Genomic DNA, 20,901 nt, shown 5'->3' with positions numbered 1-20,901 from the left:
ACATTAATAAACAATATTCATTCTGCTTCCATCTGATTTAAGTCTAAGCAATTTATCGGAAATGAGGACAGCAAAGGCTTGAGTGTTTGCAGGAACGTTTGCGTTAAATGTAGCTTTTATTTGCACATCTATCACTGAAGTTTTTAACCTCTCAGCCTGCTTGCTTACATCAAAAACAAAAAGAGGACAAATGTATCTATAATTTAAGGCAGACAAATTGGGCTGAGCTATAATTTCGTTTGTCCCATAAAGTCTATTGTCAAACTTAGATGCGTCTCTATAAGCTCTTGAGTATTTGTTGTTATTAAAGTCTAAATTGTAATCAACAGCAGGATACCTTTCACTGTTTAAGGTGACATACATGCTTTTCAAGTCGCAGTGATCAAAGACTGAAGGGTTTAATTCTTGATTTCCAGATTTATTGGTTTGGAATCCAACAATGACATACCTAGGTCTTTCACTAGCAGATCTTGCGCTTAACCTCCAACTAAAGTTGTTTGATACAGGAACAGCGATGGTATCACATTGTCTAGATCTGAACGAAAATGGGACATCTACTTTTGATTCAATGATTTTGTAAAGATTGTTGCTAGTTACGACAGAGGGTGTGACATGAGGCATAAACAAAGACAATTTAGTCAAATCCACTTTTCCTGCATCTGTTGCAGCTGTTCTAAAAATAGCATCACTATCGCTCTTTCTCACAAGAGCAAGTGTATGCTTAAATCCATATAGCACTTTATCGTAATCGTCGCAAAATCCAAAAATGTGCTTTAAAGGAATGCAGAACGAAAACGTTCCTTTTTCTTCAGTCTGTGCAATGATGTAATTTTGTCTTTGCTTAAATCCAGTGTTGTTAACAAGATCTGCTAAAGCAGTTGTGTCTCTTTGCCACAGCTGGTTCATACCCTCTGAAATTTGGAACTCTACTGGATATTTGAGGTATCCAATCATGGTGGTAGCTTGCCCAGGTTCGTAAATGGTTTCCACCTCTTGATTCGACAACTGATAAGAAATCTGACTGAACATGTGCATGATACCGTTGTTAACCAAAGTAACGACATCTGTATCCGCATAGGAAGTTCCATCCGCTTTTAAAAGTCTTCCTTCAACCAAAATGTAACCCTCAGATGGAAGCGTGAACAAATCTTGCTGCTCAATATTGATTCTTATTTCTCCATCAACGTTTAGATTCTTATTCACTGGTTCATATTCATGAAACTCAAATCTCTCAATTTCTTCATCAACAATAATCTCTTCTGTAAAATTTAAAACATCGGAATTTGCCATTTTTATACATCAAAGAAAAAAATTTTTTCATGCGATCAAAAGCCCATTTCCCTTTTTTACCAGGTCTTGTATTCTAATCGCTTTGTTTTTTGACAATCCTGCTCCAAGCATAGAATATTCATCTATAACTGGTGCGCTTTGAGTTGGCTTTCTGTTAACAATGCTTGAAATATTTTCTTTGCTTTTAAGGCTGAGATCATTCTTTGCAGCTTCATGTGGCTTTGGAGTTCCAGTCATGGAATACAATTTCTCAATGGTCTTTTTACCTTTATCAATAGCCACATCTCTAGCAGTGGAAATGGCTGTAGAAGCTAGCTCTTTTCCTGCAGATTTAGTAGCCATGATTGCTTCTCTTCCCAGTTCGGTTTTTGCAATTTTATTAGCCAAAGTAGATGCTGCTCTTGAAGTGCTTGAAGATGCTGCTCTTCTCAAGAAATTCTTAAGCGTGTCAATTATCCCACTTCCACCCATAATATGCTTCTTAACATATCTATTTCTATAAACGATCATTTTTTATTTCCATAGATTTTTTTTATTTCATATCGATATACGCAATCATAGCCTTGTACTCGTCTTTATTAATCCTATTTTGTCTCAACAGCTCATCGCAAATGGAAACAGCCTCATTTCTTGACCCTTTATTTCCAGCATGCCATGCAGCTACGCTCAATGTAAACCTTTGAACTAATGTGTTCGGATCGCTTGGAAGAATAATGATGCCATTACCTTTTTTAACTTTAGTTTCACTTTTAAATTTATCCCAAAGAGGCTTTATAATTTGTCGGTATTTTTCGCTTCTGGAGGCTTTTGGCTTGTTTGAATTTGATTCCGAGTAAATAGCACCAGTGTTGAAAATAATTTTTGAATAGTTTTCCAAATCTTCATCGTTAACGTCGCTCCATAATTTGTCTGGAGGATCAGATTCTGTCATAAGCTCCCAAAGACCCTTTGTTCCTTTATACCTTTCTCCTCCAACAACGATATCATTTCCATCCACCTCCACCTCCATTTTTCTAAAGAACAATTTATCACTAATTTTACTAATTTCGAAATTTCTTCTAACATCGTTTACGAAACGTGTATTATACCTATTTAAAAAGACGGATGAAATGTCTCCTAAATGATTTGTCTCATCAAAACTGGGAGGCACTTGTTCATTGCGTCTTTCTTCGATGCTCTTGATCATCTTTTCATTGCTTTCAATCAGAGGCTTGTAAAGCTTGCTCAAATCAGTCTGAAGATTAGCATCATAAATATTTTCATTCAAACTATCTTGATATATTCTTTTTCTTCTTTCAACAAATTCTTTCACAATTTCATCCCTCTTGTTCGGGTCTAGTATTTTAAAAAAGGACATTTTTTAAAACACAAGAAAAAAAAACTTAAACGCAGACTTATCTGTGTTTTTAAATTAATTTTTTTTAAACATATTGTTGAACGCTTTTATCGCGTCTTCTCTTCCTTTTTGGATCAACGACTCTTTGGTTATCTCGTCAATGTTGATTTTTGTTTTAGTTCTTATTTCTTTCATCAGACTCTTAAACTTTTGAAGCTCGTCTAAAATCAATTCATACTCTGAATCGCTCACAACGTTGTCTACTAAAGCCTTTGAAATGTGACTGTTGATGGTGTTCAATTTCGACTCTGCCAACACTTTGATCTTTTCATGCTTCTCCGCTTTTAATGCTAGTTTTTTGTTTACTTGTCCTCCTACAATGGATAAAAACCCCATTCCAATAGCCACACCTTCACACGCAATCGCAACAGGGGCAGCAGCGATGGTGCTCAAAGTTCCAATTCCAACAACTCCAAGTGCAACACCACCTGCTTGCAACGTAGTGTCTACAAAAGAAATGATTCTGAAAGCGCGATGGTACTTTTTGCTCATATGTGCTCTCTTTTTCCTCTCGTTGTCCATCTCTTTTTGGATTTCACTTATTTTTTGAAGACGGTAATTGTGTCCTTCATCTGCAGGAGCTGTTGGAAGAACTGGATAAATTTTAGATTTAGCATCGTAATTGTATTCCATTTTTTTATTAAGCGAAAAAAAATATTTTTTTTACTCATTAATGAAATTGACAAAGCATAAACTTTCCCCTTTTTTAATAATGACATCTGACTTGCTGTTATTGTAAATTTCCATGATCACATTATCCACCGACTCTGATATTATGATGCTGTGGTTGAAATAATCCAGTTTTAATTTTATGCTTTCCCTCAAATTCACTAAAGCTAATCCGCTTTTAAGTTTTATTCCAAACATAAAAGTTATTTTCTGATGACTCAGTTTATTTAATGTGATGTCTTTTTGAGCAAATATTTCATATCTAGTTTATTTAATGTGATGTCTTTTTGAGCAAATATTTCATATCAGAAGCGCACGCTCTATGTTTATCCTTATGAAAACCTTTACGTAATGCTTTAATCTTTAATCTATTTCTTTTTTCCTCCTCATCGATGTATTCTTCTTCTTCGCTTTCTTCTTCTTCTTCGCTTTCTTCTTCGCTTTCATATCCATTCCACAAATACCTTATACTCTCATACGTTTCATCATCGATTTCCTCTTCCTCTTCTTCTTCTGAACTATCATCTTCTTCTGAACTATCATCAGACGGCCAAGACCAACTAAATATACTAAGTATAGTAGCTTCGTCTAATCTACTAAATATATTAGCTCCGTCTAATCTATTAACTTCTGGTTGATAATAAGCAGACATAGGAGGCCAACTATTATTAAGTTCTTCGTCATAATCATAATTATATAGTGGATGATAAATATAATCGTCTTCTTCTATAATACTTATCGACATTTTTATTATAGCAAGAAATTTATTTAAGTCATTTTCAAAAATTTTTTTCATCCGTACATTAGGCGTAATAATAGACTTGTCCGAGAAGAAGGTAAAAGCTTCCAGATTGGCCGACTTGTGCATCACCAGAATTGAGCGTGACAACGAGTCTTCTACCAGCTGCGACAGTAGGCATTGAATCTGCTTCTCCAAAATTTCTGTAAAAAGAAATGGTGGATGTAGAGCCGATGGATGAAGTGGATTGATACAAAAGTCCAGTCGATTTGTTGTTAAACGATGTCACATTTGATCCGTTCCACGACGACAAGTAAAAATCTTCCAATCCAGAGGATGAAAAGAAGCATGTGCTGTCTGCGTCATATCCTGGAAAATATGTGTAATTGTTGGTGTTGTACGGTGTCCAAGGAGTGAGAACGGTTCCGTTTCCGGGAGGTAAATTTCCATCGTACATTCGGACTCTGGATTCCCACCAGTTTCCAGAAGCGCCAATGATGTGCATCCTGATGTATTTCAACGACAAACCATTTCCTTTTCCGTTGGTGTTCAGCAAAACGTATTCGCTGCCGTAAGTGGTGTTCAAATATCGAAACGTTCTGCAGTACAGCTTGTAAAGAGGGATGGTCGCAGGAATAGAAGCAAGTGTGGAAATGAACGGTTGAATCCAATACGTGATGGCAGTAGCATTTCTGTTCACGAGTTGAATGGAGATGTCGTTTCTGAAAGGCATATCCAACGTGAAATATCCTCCCAAGGAAGTGGTGTTAAACATGTTGCAACCTTGCAAAGAATTGGTGTAAAAAGCTCCTCCCAAAGGAGAAAAAAGCAAATCAGTGGCGAGACCAGTATTGTCCACACCGATTCCTTCTGTTGTTTCTGAATAATTTCCCACATTGATCTCCCCGTCTGTAAAGATTCGAATGAAAACTTGGCCTGGAATATTCGTGCCAGAGGCGCTGTATAATGCCAACCACAACCTTCTCAGCACACCGGATTTTCCGGAAAACGCAAACACAGGAGAAGTTGTTAACGCTGCTACCGTCTGAGACTTGAATCCCAAACTGGTAAAACTAGAGCTTGGAACGACACTGGTCAGACTCGATTTTTGCAACAGCAAGTCAACATAATTTTTTGTCGCTCCATCTTGTACGTTGGTTGGATCAGACACGTTGATCAATTTGTGCGAATTCAAATCCAAATCTGTTGTACCTACAGTCGTTCCACCTGAAGCATGCGTGTCTACGTAATTTTTCGTAGCTGAATCTGAGGCTGATGTAGGTTCAGCTAAATTAATCATTTTAAATCCAAATCTGTAGTTCCCACTACAGTGCCAGTACCACCTGACGCATGTGTATCCACGTAATTTTTAGAAGCAGCATCGTGTGCGTTAGTCGGTTCACCCATATTGATGATTTTATGTGAGTTGAAATCCATGTCTGCAGTGATAGTGCTGTTTCCATCTGTTCTGACATAGAGATCACCTGTTATGGCTGATGATTAGGAAGGATCATAAAAATACCTTCCCAATTCAGTTCTTCCAAATTTGTCAATCATTTTATATAGACACGACTTTTTTTTCACCAAAGTGTGTTAACAACGCTTTGAAAGTCATCCCCTTCTTGTAATTTTTTTAAAACATAAAGACACAAGTGACCACAATAAGAAGTGTTACCAAACTGAACTCTTTCACTGTTGTAAAAGACTGGACTTTTCAAGTATTTAGTCAATTCAACAAGAGGAGGCTGAGCATAAGAGTCAAAGCTGTATTTTTTGTCTCCGTCTTTATACCAACAGATCCAATGAAATCCATCTGTGCTAGAATCTCCCGTGTTGACAATTCCACATTTTTTTTTTCTAATTTAAGATATTTTTCTTGATTTCTCAATATAACAACTCCATCACAATGTCTCACCTCTTCACCACTAAGAATCTCAATAAGACTAAATTCATCTATTTCATCCATTTTTAATTACATAAGAAATTTATTTAACTCAAAAATCAATTTTATAAATCTTAATCAACAAAGTCGCACTCAGCGCTAACGACGACAAAAGAATCATCTTAGAAGACGGTATTCACACCTTGGCTATTGGACACTACAAAAAAAGACCTTGTTTTAATTTTATGGATTATGATCAAGTATTTGCTCTGGAATGAACTTACGGCAAGAAAGATTTTTACTACTTCATTGCAGGTTATGGTAAGGTTTTAATACGTCAAAAAAAAATGGCGGCTTAAGTATGGAAAAGGAATCAATGTCCTGGAATCCGCAATTCCTAGTAGTTATATCCATTCTCATTTTGCTTCAATCATCAGTTTCTGAAAAGGATTTTGGCTTTTTTGTCAGTAGCTTTTCTTGAATATAGCGAGCAACCCTTTTAGGGTTACCTGACGGTCGTAAAATAAAAACTAATTTTTTTCGAACTCGTGTCACAAATCTGATACTACAGTTTTGCCTGTATTAAGATTCACACAAGCTCCTTCCATACTTTTAAATGACTTGACTGAACACGCAGCAAGTTCCACGAGATCAAATTGTTCAGCTGATTTTCAACCAATTCTTTTTTTTCGATGAAATAGCTCTTTATTTCCCTGTACCAGGAATTAACCATTTTTAAAGTTTCACATTTACAATCATCTGCTGGTATTTTACTTTGCATAACCAGCTAATTTTCAACGTTGATAACCTCCCGTGATTAATGATAAGAGATGTTGCTGTTATACATACATATATATATATATATATATATATATATATATATATATATATATATATATATATATAATATAAAAAAGTTGTTTATTTATAATCTTAATTATCTTATAGTTATTTTGATAAAAACTTTTTATCTTCTAATCTTTAAATAGCCTTTTCTTTTTACCATTTCTGTTTTTTTTAAAAAAAAATGTCTTGCATGAATAATATTCAAACTAATTAATGTAAAAACGTAGCTAACTTTTATACAAAGTTACCGTAATGATGTGTGCTAACATAAATGAAATCTACATTATTTACATCATATTACATCCAAACTTTTTACAGTAGTATTTACTAATATCAGAGTTTGGATGCAATTGCTCCCCCCCCCCCCCCACCCCCGCTTGTGAAAAGCGAAGGAAAATTGTATCCATTTTAATTTTTAACCAACGCAAAATGCTCTAATTCTGAGTTGAAAAGATTTGCATTAAAAAACTAATATTCCCCATTTTAAAAACCATTTCACGTTAACAAAAGTGAATGGATAGGTTTTTTCCACGGCATTCTCTACTACAGGCCTGTTCATCGCGCAAATGGATTTTTTTGTGGGGGCCTACTTTTTTACGGCAAAAAAAATACGTAACTTTAATAAAGCTTAACTTCAAATATTAAACCAAAAATTAATAAAGTTTAACTTTAAAAATTAAAAAGTATTTTGAATGTATACCCTAATATTTTTTTTTTGTATGAAATAAAAAATAAAAAAAAACATCGAAAACGAACAACCTAAAGTAATGAACAATGTAAATAAAATGCGTTGAAATATTTTTTAACTCAAAACTTCACAGTTTACATAATTATTGTTTCACCTTGGCTTTACTCTCTGAAATACAAATTTGATATTTTCTTACAAAGATTAGAAAATGGTACTAAACCAAACAAAAAACATCAGTTGAATTTTGTTTAAAAATAGGAAAAAATCTGAAAGCAGCAACGCAACTAAATGAAACTTGTATAAAATATAATAATATTTTTACATCCAGATCACTAAGAGAATTTTAATACTGTTAATGCAGATTCTTCGCAAGATCTTGGAGTAACAGAGGTACATAATTTTTTTTAAAAAAAAGTGTTGCTCAGTATTATACAATTATGTTCTTCCATATCCATCAAATAATTGTCTGATACATAACCAGCAATTTGAACAAATGACATTTTAACATCTTCAGCAATATAAGATTCCAGATTTTGCAAGTTTTTAAGAATTTCACAGCATCTTCTGACAATTTATATTGGCATAATGCACATTGATGACCAGATTCCACGTTAAAATTGTCAATGCCTACTTTTAATTTCTAGAGTAAAGTTGCATTTTTAATATGTAATTTTAAATGACCAGTTGAACACTCAGAAAAAACTTCACCTTTTTTGCTACTAGTTTAGCATAAACAACAATAAGTTATTTGTGCTGAACAAATAGCAAAAAAAAAAAAGTACAACATTGAAGATCCACATTATGACAGTCTTACTAAGTTCCTAAACTTGAATAAAGTGTAAAAAAAAAAAAATTAGTTAGGACATTAATTTGACGTCATGTTATGTGACGTCACTTCTATGTAGGGACTTGAACTCAAGTGAGGGTATTTCCGCGTCAATATTGCACAGAACATCTAAAATATCACTATGTATTTCAGAATACTTAATTTTTAGATCGCAAAAGAGAACTTTTTAAATTAAATAAATCCGAAATATTGAACATCCAATTTTCAGTAGTTCCAGAGATTTAGTTAATTTAAACCTACTTCATTGCAGTTTCGACCCCCTATTGACACAAAAAAAAAAACAATCTTGTAATTATATTAAAACCCCCTTTAAACTTTGAAAGAAAAAAAAATTATTTCAAACATTGAAGTACAAAGTCCATACTATATTTTTACAATGCTTTAAAAGTAAAAAAAAAAAAATACTGTTCCTGTGATTAATGCAATTTCTTACTCCTTAGCAACTCCATAACAACGTATAAACAACTTATTTTTCCATTACTTCTCGGAGATTTTTAGGAGAATGATGATGTGAACTCTTATGCTAGTGGTAGTTTTATAAAAAAAACTTTTTCTTTTGAAATTTTTTTTTTAAAAGCGATTTTTAAGACTTTCAAGTTTTAATGTTTCACTTACGAAAACGTAAATATCTTCAGTTTTTTTAAAGCAATTTTCTTCAAATTTTCACAGTGTGTTAATTAATATTTCTACGAGGGCTGGAACTAATACTATAAAGTTTAAAGAATAAATAAGTTAGTTTTAATGTAATTTAAACTATTTATAATATTAGTCATAATAGTATTAGTAATAACACTATTATTAGTAATATAATTACTAGAAATTATTACGATAACAATATTTAATGTAAAAAGACTTTGAAATTCACAGGACTGGTATAAAAACTATTGGTATGTTTCACTTTTAAACCATTGCACAAATGATTATCATCAGCAAGTCATTTCACAATCATAAAAAATGAGTTCCGATGTAAAAAGCAATTATCTCGATAGTTTACAGAAAAGTTTATACGGTTTGAAGTTTAAAAAAAGGCGCTTGTTACGTTTTGAAACTCAAACTGACGATTTGCAAATTGTTACAGTTTTTAGATTATTTTTTCATATATTATTAGATATTATTTCATATATTATTAGATATTATTAGATTATTATTTCATATATTATTAGATATTATTAGATTATTATTTCATATATTATTAGATATTATTAGATTAAAATAAAAACATGCAGCGAAAGAAGATATTTTGCTGTGAAGCACAACTTTCAACATAAGAGGACCAGTATAAAGCAAAAAATGTCTGAATTTTATCGCTTTCCGTCTGTCAAGTTCAGACAACGATGGTGGCTGACAAGCAATGTCGGACGGTAACTTGCTATTTAAAGATAATAGCTTCTTAGAAACATCGCCTATTTAAAAGTTTGATAGCCTACGTAGTTTAGGACCCTGCATTAAAAAGTCAAAAATAATTTTGTTGCTCCAAGACAAACTAGATGCATGTAATCTAAAACAAAGTCATTGATCAAAACTTGCATCAGACATTAATAGATAAGAACTTTGGGCCTTAAACACAACGCGGTGAGCAATGTACTCTCCAAAGCTCACAAGCTCACACTTTGAAATGTGTCCAACAGCTTCTTTCAAAACTCCTTTGGCTGGTGCATCACAGATAAAGACACCGAGAAAAAACTCGGGAGTTCATTGTACTGAAAGTTATACCAGCTTTACGAGTTACACAGATGTGCTTGACTTCCAGAACAAGTTCCTTCAAAAGAAATCATCTAAAGAACGAGGCTCAGATTTTCCTCATTGTAGCGCAACAATGTTAGCAAAAAACATGCACAAAATAGGCTGCATTTTTTATGACTGATAATTTAAACAAAAGCAAATCTTGACATTTAACCTAATCTTACTAAACCCAACCAAACCCTTATTTTTTTTCCACTGCTGTCATTGAAAAAGGAAGTCGAAATCTGAAAAGTTTTTACCTAAAAGTTTTACATCAGTTAAGATTATATTTTCTTACAAAAGTTTAGATAATAATATACCAACAATTAGTAGACTATAATACTCAACTCAGTTAAAATGCTATTTTCATTTTTAAATAGTATACTTACATACATATACTTTCTTCTTGATTTTCTCCCTTTCTCTCCATCAAATCTTCCCCTAATTAACACATAATTCAGTTAAATCTGCTAAACTTTTTAAAAATATGTGTTTGATGCATATATTTGCTTTGTGTATATATATTTACGTATATATGGTTCGATATAGAAATATTTAAATACAGTCCAGTTCACCACAAGTATGTAGTCAAGTATAATTTATAAATATAGTAAATGCTTAAATGAAATATGCATATTGGTTGTTAATTAAAATGCGTTACCTTTAGGTCTCCGTATCAAAGTGGAATCACTCGGCATACAGCTTTCCGACCTAATTTTTAAAACTGATGTCAGGAATTCTGTGTAAACCACTAAATATAATTTTAAAAAACCCTTTTTGCAAAGGAATATTTCCTGACGTCTTCAAGCTGGCCCAAGTTATTCCAGCTTACAAAAAAGGATCTACGGTTGACTGCACCAGCTATCGTCCAATTTCTCTTCTTTCTAACTTAAGCCAAATCTTTGAAAATGTTATGCATAATAAATTATACGACTTCCTAAACCAAAAACAATACTTATACAAACACCAGTTTGGTTTTCGTAAAAGCCTCACGTTCTTATCGAAATTACAAAAAGTATGGGTTTTCATTGATTTACATAAAGCTTTTGACACCGTAGACCATAACATTCTCCTATCAAAGCTTAACTATTATGTTGCACGCGACCAATTTTGGATGCAGAATGTTTGAGGCCACTGCCAATCGGAAAGCGAAAGCCACTGGCGGCCGCTGTCAGAAGATGTTTTGGAGGCATGATGATTTGGAGACCATCGCGATGGTTTCGGCCTCCATCTAGCGGCCAGCTCCATACAGGAATTAGTATTTTAGCCTCTGCCGCCAGAAGAAGAAATAAAATAGAGAAAAAAAAACAGGAGTTTCAGATTTATCTGAACGTTGATGGCCTTTTATGATCTTCGATGCGAAATGAGTATAAAACTTCATTATGTAAATAGTCATTTTAACCAATTTCCTGGTCAAGATGACTATTTAAAGGAGAGCGGTTCCACCGAGACCTTAAGAAAATGGATAACCGTTATCAAGGACGTTCGGAAAAACACATGATGGCAGACCACTGTTGGAGCATCAAGTTGAATAAAGGGAATTTTACAAACGAGATTAATTATGAGTAAACGATTTGTTTGGAATCCTTTTCAAAATCCAAATTTACGTCACTTTTTTAAGTTTATAAAAAGTTTGAGGCTGATAGGATGACGTTTATGCTATAAAATGTTTATTTTAAACATGTCATTTACTTTTTCTTTCATCTTTCAATTTTCTAAAAAATAAATTTTTTAAAAATATACCATAGAATAAATGTGCGATTTCAGATTTGAATATAGCGTATCAAAATTAGTTAAGAACAAATGTCAAAATTAATGCAATTAATTTTTTGTTTGCCTGTTGTTATCTCATAACAAATGTTAATTATTTTTCTGCGTATTTAAAGACAAGATTTACAATTTTGGTCTTTTATTTCAATAGAATTTACATTAAACAGAATATTTTTTTTTTATTGTTCAAATTATAATATAACTGACGCTTATTGGAATAAAACTATTATTTTGTCAACGTAAAACTTAAGATAGTAAATAAAACTTTGTTTCTATTATCTCCAATTAGATATTTTTTGGCTTGATAAGTTTTTCTACCATCCCGACGATATTATGCAATTTTATACAAGTTTAAAAGCGATAAAAGATGACGCTACTCAAGAAAAACAAAGGTACATTGTCGTTGTTGCAAGCAAAACGCCTAAGTCTACTAAATTTTAAAACTAAATTTTAGAGGACATCCAAAAAACTGTTTATTTTGTCAAAAAAATGAAAAGTTTTTTCAACTGCTAATTGGTATGCTAATGAAAAAATAAATATTACGAAATTATGCCAATTTGCTTTTAAAATGACAAACACGAAAAAATCTTTTCATAAATATGTTTATTTCGTAATTTTTTGTACGAATTCGGCATTTGAATTTTAATTATGACACTTCATTTGTTATACGAATGCCATTTCATTTGATGATTAAATATTAGTTTTTCATTATTGCAAATTTAATAAGAAAGCATCGTAGGACATGTGAACGTGAACAATTGATATATAATCGGCAGTTTTTTGCCATAATTGTTAGTTGTGTACAAAATTTAAAAGCAAGGAGGATGTTGAAGATCAGCCCATGGAGGAAATACCATCATCTCCAGACTCTCAATCTCAAACCTACTTTAAAGCTACCCCTTCACAAGCATTCTATGACAAAATGAAAGCCTTGAAATCCTTGAAAAGAAAGAAAAGGACTGTAAATCTTATGAGCCAAAGCTTTCTAAGCAATAAAATCAGAAGAGACAGACGAGTTTTGAATGCTTTATTAAGATCTGTGATAGTTCATAATCTCTAGTATTATTATGGAACATTTCACTTTATTGTATCGATGAAAAAATAAAATAAGTTATGAAAAATTACTTTATTATATTTTTGACATAATTTTTGACACTTAAAAAAAATGTCATGGTAATTGACAAGTGACAAAATCGATTTTAGGCTGTATTGTAATTGGTATATGCTAGTATGAATTACAACATGATGTTCATAGTATTGTCTGATAACTAATTATGATTTTCTCTGAGAAAAGCTTTTTTCAAAAACAATCGAATAAAATAAGAAGTTTTATAATCACACCAAAAGCAATAAATATTCATTTTGGTAAAATGAATATTTTAAATTTAAAAATATTTTGCAACCATTTTTCATTCGTAATTCTTTTATTAAATAGAGTTAAATAAAAATCTATTTGATCATCGTAACCAAATTTAATTTTACTGAGTTTTCGAAAACAAGATTTAAAGTTTGGGTTGTGTTTTACATTTCATGTGAAAACAATTAATATTAGGTAGAATCTTTTTTTTTAAAATGATTAACGCAACAAAGAGAACTTGACTTTGCCAAGCAAATCTAAATTTTATCTAACAACTAAAATTGCGTTTAATGTTTCATCTGAAAGTCGAATTCTAAAATGGGTGTAGACTATTGCAAAACTACCAAAAACAGCTTGAGAAATAAGTTCCTTCCAATTAGGATCATTACGTTTTAAATGCCAATATTCAAGAATATTAATACTTTAATTGACACTAACGTGCCTCACTGTATACAATATTTGTTATTTGCTGATAAATTCTTGTGTTTTGTATGACATGTATGTTTTGACGTTGACCTTCTCCTGAAAAAAGAGATATCAATTACTGTTTATTAAACATCGTTAAAAGTTACAAAATTTTTCAAACACTTAAAAGATAAAAACTTCTCTTTAAAATTTGACTCTTTGACCTTAAATCAATGAGACAAAACTATTTTCGTTTCACTTTTGAATAAAAAAAAAAAAAAATAAAAGAAACGTATAATTCTCTATGATGACGAAAAATTATTAACATCAAGTTATTGAGTAGTATTGAACTTTTATTGATTCATAGTGCAGAAACTCTTGACTTTTTTAAATGTAATTGAACAAATTTTTTTTTTAAACCATTTCATATCAAATACTGATTAAATATCAATTATTGAATGATAGTGCAATCTCCACCTGAAAGTTGAGTTAAACGTTCTTTATCATCGTCTCGTACATTTTCAGGATGTCGAACAATTTCAGCAAGTTTTCTTTGTGAGTTTATAACGTGATGAAAATTCAGTAGATGATCTACTCCACGACTTCTCATCAAATTGTTGAAAACATCATGACTGGCACTATTCCATGCAAAATGAGGATCAAATAAGAGTGCAGCGATGAAAGCGTCACATTCAAAAAATCTTTGAAAATCCTTCATTGCATAAATTATTGGCTCAAGTTATTTCTGTATTCATGATTTAATTTTAGCTCGCGGTTATTTATATTAGTCCCGATTTGTTCTTACATCGCGAGTTTTTTAAACTGATACCATTATATAAGTACTACTCCATCTCGGAGCAATATCTTAACGTGGCTTCATGATCAGTAAAATTTACACCATATTTAGACGCTTGTTCTTCAGTATGTGATAGCTTTCTAATCGCATCATCTTTGTTCTCAAAATTTTCAACAACTTCTTCAAAATTGACTCGGTCAAGCTAATCGAAATCTTCAAAATTAAACTGTTGTGCATCCTCAACAAATTCATTACAAATGATCATTTGTTTTTGCATTTCTCTGATAGGATCAGAAAATTTAATCGTGCTTTTACCTTGATCCGAACAAGTTGAGTAAATATCATCTGCCCCTTTCCCTACTTTTGCAATCAGAGTAATTGGCTGATCAGCTAAAACCGCTCCAAGTTACCGTCTGTGCTGAGTGAGCATTCCCAAAGTTCGATCGTGCAATTTTCCATCTTTTATATTCCGAATACTTGCAGAAAAAACATTTGTTCAGACGTTAAGTCAAACATTAATGATGGATATGCACATATTCTATCCTTTGCAATAATTTCATAAATTTGATCACCAGCTTTAAGAATAAATTCTTTTGCTTTCTGACGATTCCAAGTCAAACCAAAAGCTTGATGAGTCTTTCTAATCATCTCACCCATATCATTAGCGACTGTCATAGGTAAATTTTTCATCAGAATCAATTTTATGAAATCTGTTACTGTGATGTTTATATCGAAGCCAAATTTAACTTTTTTACGCGAAATGAAAATAGAATTTCTTCACCGTTACCCTCATTATGATTGTTATTTCGAACTTTTCTCCTTTCCAAAATTCCAAGTTCTATGGCAGTATCCTTCTGTTTTGAATGCAAATGGTTTTTTAGATAGAGACATTCCAGCGAGAATTGGTGGATTTTGTTCTGTGCACTTTTTGCATTTCCATTTGTCATTTTCAGTGTAAAAATATTCTTTAACTCGTGTGTTCATCATTTTTCTCTACATAAAACTTAAATCTTCGTAATCAAATTCTCAGAAAAAAAAGGTTATTTAAGTAAAGTAATAAAAATTATAAATGCAATTCAGGCGCGGATTTAAGGGGTTGCCATTGTGGCAATGGCACATAGTTTAAAGTCCTACTGATTTATTAGAAAACGTATCTTATATTTATTAAAGATCTTTTAGAATTTTTGGAATTTGATATGGAAATATTTTAGGGAAATACTATGTTATTCAAAAGAATACGAAAATATTTTGTAAGCCTTGCGTAACAATTTTCGTCAAACGACTGATTGAAGTTAGTTGGCCATATAACTTAAATTTAACGGCAGCCATGTTAGTTTTGGGTTTTTTCGCTTATGGAATATCCCTAAAAATTTAAATTTGTCTGCCGTAATTTACAGATTTTGGTTATAAAGATTCCTGCCGTGGCCACAACAGTTCTTATTATAAGTTACCGACGTTTTATTCAATCAATAAATGCTGAGAAAAAATTTTAAAATATCAATCTTTTATCGAAATTTCAATCGTGAAAATAAAGCTTGGCCACATAATTGGTTTTAACGTGTCCGATTTACAAAAATATGCTGTTAAACAGGGTATTATTCACTTCCGTAAGATTATCATAAATTTTTCTTTCTCAATTTCTTCTTCAGAAACAAAGATAACGTGGTTTTTTTCATTTGATTTTTTAAATATAATAAAATATGAATCCATATATCACCGAAGAATTAGTTGTTTGTGCATCAGAAACAAAACCAAACGTGCTAAATTACAAAACTAGACTCATTAAAGAGCTCTCTGAGATAAACTTAAAGTTTCCAGGAAAATCGGATTCTTGCCAATTCAATACAGAAATAATGGGTTTTGTACCCTTAGTTAAAAGGAATCTTGGTTTTACAGCATCAAGGTACTTTTTTTTAACTTTTTTTTTTGATTCAAACAATATCATAAAACAGAATCAAAATTCTGGATTTTAGAAACATGAATAGTTTTGACCCTTATTGCATTATTTTCTTCAATTTCCTTTCTTTTGAGAATTCAATCCATTTTTAATAGAGCTTTTTTCGTAGCTATTTAACTAGTAATTGGAACATTTTTTTATTAAACAAACAAGTTTAATATAATTGTTTGTATATCAAAAACTAAAAAAAAGAAGAAAAAAGAAATTATAAAAAGATAACAAATAAAATTTGGGCAAAACTGCCTATCAAAAAAAGAAAGAATCCAGAAACAGAGGGGTAACCTTAGGAAATATTACTAATACTTTACTTAAACTGCCCATCAAGAAAAAGAAAGAATCCAGAAATGGAGGGCTTACCTTAGGCAACACGAAAGTCTACAGATGGAGTGCAAAGTTCTATGGCTTACCTTCTCGTTGGTGCACATCGTTAAGTAAGTTAGACAAGTATTACATGTCTAATTTTTTAACTCAATAGCCAAGGCAACATTTTATTTTACTTTATTACTTATAGGATAACTAAAAATAAAACAAAACAACACTTTACCAAGCTTGACTCGACTGTTTACCATAGTATTCCATTAGCAGAATAGTGTCGAACAAACACATAGTGAACAGACTTCAATAACAAGTAAAAAGCTATTTTTTTAAAAAAGTGAATTATCTGGTTTTGAAATCCACTCCTCATATATGAAATTATTTTACCTCTAACGATTTAAAATATTTTATCTCTAACGATTTTTTAAAATGTCTGCCTTTTTCGGATAACACAATTGATTAAGAAGTTGATTTTCAGCGAGAGATATCATAATAAATTTTTTTTATACTTAAGCAGAAAGTTATTTCTACTGGGTAAGATTAAATTTTAATGATATTACTTTTTTTTAGTCTACAAGTATAATATAAATGATCTTCAGGGCCTGCCGACAAGGCTTCCTAATATTCCATGAAAAAGTCTTTATAGAAAAATATGAAAGGGTTTATCAACGAAGTTTTAAGCCACATTCATGAAAATTATTCCTCAATTGCGCTCTCAACTTATTAAATCAGGGATGGTTACGTAAAGAAGCAAACAAAAAATTTAGTCTCCCTACGGTTTAAAGTCAGAAAAGTTATACAAGTGACACCCATTGGCTTACCTTTTACTTCAAAAACCCTTTCCTCAGGAACACCAAACATAAAGTAAGTTATCCCAAATTTGGCCACAAAGTTACGAATTCCTGGATCCGCCCCTGCTATTGCTTATTACTCGAATCTTAACGAGTAAGAACTTCGAACTACCAAAATTCCATCGTCTAAAGACGCTTTTCAAAAAAAAAAAACGCTTACTTTTAAGACTTAATCGGTGAAAAAACGCTTACTTCTATATAAGCACATAATATAAGTACTAGGGGAAAACCTTAATGAATGGGACAGTTTTTGCAAAATGCTTTTTAAACGTAGATAAAATTGTTTAATATATATAAATAAATATGTTTGATAACCACGGACTCTTGCTCAATGATATAGTTAAACAAAAAAAATTGGATTTGCATTTGGCTATTGGTAAAAAGAGAGTTTTATTGGAGCATGGCATTTGTCCCATTCATTAAGTATGTCTCATTGAATGGGACAAACATAAAAGAATTAAAAATAAACTTATTTAATTCAATCATTTTTCAAATTAGTTTATTAATTGTAAATATAGTTAAATATATACATACATACATAAAGACCACACAAAAAATATTTTTAACTTTAAACATTATAACTCTAATTAAATTTCAATCAAAGTAGAACTTTCTCATTTTAGAATACTGTATTTAGTTATTTTTATTTAAGTAAAATATTGCAGCATAAAAGTGTGTAAATATAACCCATTACCCATGGGGATAAAAGTAAGGGACTGCAGCATCCTTCTGCTGAGTTGTAAATAATACTTTATTAAATTCATTCAATAGGTAGTACTTTGTCCCATTCAATATGCGCATCACTTTATCCAAAAATGATTGGTCACACCAAAAACGCCATTATTTAACCTTGAATGTTTTACTCACTGTAGTACTAGAGACTGTTATCTATTTAAGCATGGAATTTTATTTTCCATAATTTCAAAAACTGCTGCAAAATAAGAAAAAAAAAAAACGTTTTTAAAAATTGCTTTTACATTCGAAAACACAATAACATCCATTGTCCTTACGGTCATAGAGCAATAGGATGGATGAGTCGGTCAGTTGAGTTCTTGTTTCTATCACTCTTTGTTACAGGAATTTGAATATCCTTACACCGATGCCTGTATAAGAATCTGAGTTTATCCCATTCAATAATCGTCCCATTCATTAAGGTTCTCCCCTACTCCATCTAAGAGCAATATTTTTGCGAGGTTTCTTTTTAAGTCTCGTGTTTTACCGGTGATACCGGTGATACCGGTAAACTACGAGATTTGTACTCGCAAGCCTTTTTTTTTACTCATACTAAATTTTTACTGTATTTTTATATACAAATTTATTTAGCGACTACGTATTTTGATAAAACTTTTAAACGTTACGTCGTCTAAGTAAATCTGTAAGATAAAAAGTTAGTAAATCGATAAGGTAAACAAGTTATATATTTACAGTTGCTTAAAATAATTACACTGAATTTCCAATTGTGTGATACTTTTATAGTGGTGCGATGCTAGCTTAATTTGGCCCGTATATTTGTATGGTGCAGTTTTTAACTGAAGAAAATTCAAAATTTTATAAGAATCTTATTTTAAAATTTTTTTCAGAGAAAAGTTATAAAAAACCATATAATTAAGTTTTTGAATGATGGTAATGATATTTCAGAGCGAATGTATTATCTGGCCGCATGGTATCAATTCAACAACATATACAAATTTTTCTTTTTTGAAATTGAATGGTTAAGGACATCACCACTTATATTTCAGAAAGCAATTAATTTCAAAAAGCAAAAAAACAAGAATCTTCAAGTGAAAGCATTGTTATAAATCATTTCAATTCCAAAAGTTAACAAAAAGTAGGTTATGATTTGACTAAATTGTTAGAAGTGATAAAAATATCTGATTGTACTAGTAAATTATTGTAGCTAATTAGTAGAGGTCTAAATTCATTTTGATAAAATTCAAAAATATGTGATATTTTTCTTGTGTAAACAATTGTATTGTCATGACCTTTTTAAACATAAAAAATTTTGAATTTCTTTTAGTTAAAAACTGCACCATACAATAAAAGTGTCAGCCAAATTAAACTGGTATCACACAATTGGTAACATAATATGAATATAAGTAGTGTAAGCAACTATAAATATTTAAACTGTTTATCTTATCGCCATATTTACCTCGATGATACAACTCTTTATTATCAATTATGAATAGCTTTGTTTTTCTTCGAAAATTCGATTTATCACCACCTTTTACTAATTGCTGTCTTTGGATAAACTTTGTCTTTTACTAATCCGCTGTCTTTGGATAAAGTTTGTTTTTTAATCTCTAACATCTTGTTGTTATTTAATATTGAAAGTTTGTTAAATTTGAATGTTTGGTGAAGAAAGTTAACGTAATTTTGTTTTTTGTTATCTTGATTAAATTTTTGTTATCTTGATTTTGTTATCTTGATTTTGTAAATCTTGATTAAATTTGCTTTCGGAGCATAAGAGCTTTCTTAAAAAACTTATTTTTCAAAAACTTTCTTCAAAAACTTATTTTTCTTATACTTTTTTCTCTGAAATAACTCGCCAAAATTTATAATTCACAATAAGTTTTTGTTCAGATGCGTATCTTTCTAACTCTATCAAATTTAAATAGGTAATGACTTATACTAACTGTGCATGTTAACAGTTCATGGTACTGTGAATAGGATCTTTTCGAATTCAAGCTCTAGTTTTATTCTTATTATTAATTCTTATTTTAATACTCTTGCATTAAAGTAATGAAAAAATACCTCTACTAGGAAATTATGAAAGAATACCTAAACGGTATAGTTGTAGTAATCAAACTTCATTCTAAAACGCGCGTACTTTGAGTTGTACAACTAATAACAACACTTACAAATAGATGACATTAATAGTCGCTAATTCTTTATTTTAAAACAAAACAAAAGTGTTTCTCTCGTCTTCCTTCTTTTTCTTTAATCGTTCTGCATCTAACTTCTCCAATCCACATCTAACCTAACCTCTTACACCAAACTTAAATCTTTACACCCTTTAACTTTTCTTTTATTGACAGTTTCTTTCTGATAAGGCGTTGGCGTCTTTTAGATGCCGTTTGGCATAGCTTTTCTTTATAGACGGTCAGAACCAGATACACAAGTACAAGGAGACAGGCATATCACGGGGTGTCTATTACTTTTTATTGCTTGGTGAATGATTTGGATATAAATGCAAAGAGCACCAAAGTTGAAGAATTAGACACCGAAGTATAATCTTACTGAAGGTGTAATGAATGAAAAAGCGATAAAATTACGGGCTTTGAAACTTAAAATTGTAAATGGAATTTTTCAGTTTAACTGAATTTTGTTATGCTTAGCAAAAATGTTTTACTAGAAAAATGTGTCGCCACGAG

The sequence above is a fragment of the Hydra viridissima genome, unplaced genomic scaffold (assembly GCF_058129835.1).
Source record: "Hydra viridissima isolate aposymbiotic clone 2 unplaced genomic scaffold, HvirCarnegie_v1 scaffold_11, whole genome shotgun sequence".
NCBI lineage: Eukaryota > Metazoa > Cnidaria > Hydrozoa > Anthoathecata > Hydridae > Hydra > Hydra viridissima.
Note: the sequence above shows the minus strand (reverse complement) of the source record.